Genomic DNA, 1905 nt, shown 5'->3' on the forward strand with positions numbered 1-1905 from the left:
CTTATAAAAACCTATCCACGCATCGGAAACAAACAATCCAAGACCCGATTTCAATGAAAACAAGCACGTAAAAGACATGTAAGGTTAGAATTTCGAAAAAACACCAATTTTTTTGAAAACCCCCCATCTGGTATGGGTCATGGATGGAGTCGGGTAGTGTATATATATATATCCCGTTTCACAGGAACTTTAAAAAGTCTAGTTTCCCAACACGTTTCTCATTTTCGTTTCCCTTCCTAGAAAGAAAATTTAGTTGGATCTATGTTTTGACAACAATAACAATTGACGGATCTGGATCTTTGATAGTTTTGCATCCATCTCTTATGGTTCATGATGATGACATCTAGACAATGCATTCTTTTGTTGGGTTGCAGATGCCCATATTTAGCACGTGTCCATGTAGGACTACAAAACACCTTGTCTAACCTTAATCACCCTTACCGGGTCCATGGTGGGATCCGGTTTAGGCATATGACTAATATTTATTTAAGAGGAAAAAATAAAAAACTTATAAATATTTAAATTGACTATCTACTAACGGAAAGCACCAGTGGTCTAGTGGTAGAATAGTACCCTGCCACGGTACAGACCCGGGTTCGATTCCCGGCTGGTGCATTTATTTTGCAATTATTAAAAAGTTTAATTTTGCATGTGGTTTTTAGATACTTTAAACTCGTCCGCGTTTGTTGACTCCTTTTCCATCGTGGCTTGCCCGCCGGAGAACGCCGTCTCCTCTCACCGGAAAACAGCGTGTGCCTGCCGGTGATCCTATTTCATTTCAGATAGGAAGTATTACAATATGGAGTGACTAGATGTCACTGAGTGTAAAAACAAAGAGGACCTGCAATAATGGAACATTCAGGTTATCCCATTTGAATTTACAATGAATAAGTTCTCGAAGCGAGCTTCAGCAATGAAGATATGATCATGATAGCTTCCGTCCATGTGCAATTTATGTTTCCGCTGCAGCCATATGATATGAGGCGTACGTAGGCGTGAACTGTTGATTTTTGAAGCCTTTAAAATACCTATTTTTATATGTCTCTGCATTCTAATTCGGATTTTTTTGTCAAATTAATTCATGTGCCAAACTTGTGTTGAGTCACAGTTTCTGACAGTGTCTTTGTGACATAGGGCATGACCTGGTGGATCCCGACTAGGGTTGCAAATGGGTCGGATACAGTAAGCCAACTTTGCAAAAATTGTCTGTCCCGGATCCGAACCAATCCGACTTCGATCCGATCCATTTGCAACCCTAATCCTGGCTGGGCAAATCCCCTTGCACATTTAAACTCTACCAAAATTGGTTTCGGCCCTGCCAATGCTTGGACAGTCGATCCTAACAATCTGACACATTAGGCAGATTTGGGTCCTCTCTTTACCATGTGCCTCTGTCCTCAATCGGATTGGATAGAAGTCACAGTGGTTCTTGGCCCATCCAGAGTTGGCAATAAGCCTGTGTTCAGATGTGACCTGGGTGCGCATAGTACTGGTAAACGAGCTGAAGGAACCAAACAAAAGGCATTCAAACTCTGCTCATTTTTACCTCGAGCCCACTGAGCTCGAGTTCATGGCAAGCCCGAATTAAATGAGCTGAGTTCAAGCTGTCGTGTTTATAAAAAATAAATTTTCAAAAATGAAAATAATAAATTTTGGCCTCCAAACCTACTGAGCTATGCTCAAACTGGCTCATTTACTAAATTAAATAGATTGTTTCAATGTTGTAAACAATAAGACTTAACTTATTGTTTGCAAGCCAAACCTTCAACTACCTAAAGTCTATGATATAAAAAATTTAAAAGATATTTATTACTAGTTTATATGAGTTGAATAAAGCCGAACACTACACATTGTTCACGGTTGACTTTCTGAGCTTATTTCACAAGTTTCTACGAGCGCTTTACA

At 39.7% G+C, this 1905-nt stretch overlaps 1 non-coding gene across 1 annotated transcript; it reads left to right on the forward strand.

The window, feature by feature from the left end:
* Positions 1 to 544: 544 nt before the first annotated feature.
* TRNAG-GCC (transfer RNA glycine (anticodon GCC)) lies at positions 545 to 615 on the forward strand. The gene has a single exon. It is a non-coding gene; the product is annotated as a tRNA-Gly (tRNA).
* The last annotated feature ends 1290 nt before the right edge of the window (positions 616 to 1905 follow it).

Source organism: Nuphar pumila, chromosome 6, assembly GCF_984573655.1.
Source record: "Nuphar pumila chromosome 6, dmNupPumi1.hap1.1, whole genome shotgun sequence".
Classification (NCBI taxonomy): Eukaryota; Viridiplantae; Streptophyta; class Magnoliopsida; order Nymphaeales; family Nymphaeaceae; genus Nuphar; species Nuphar pumila.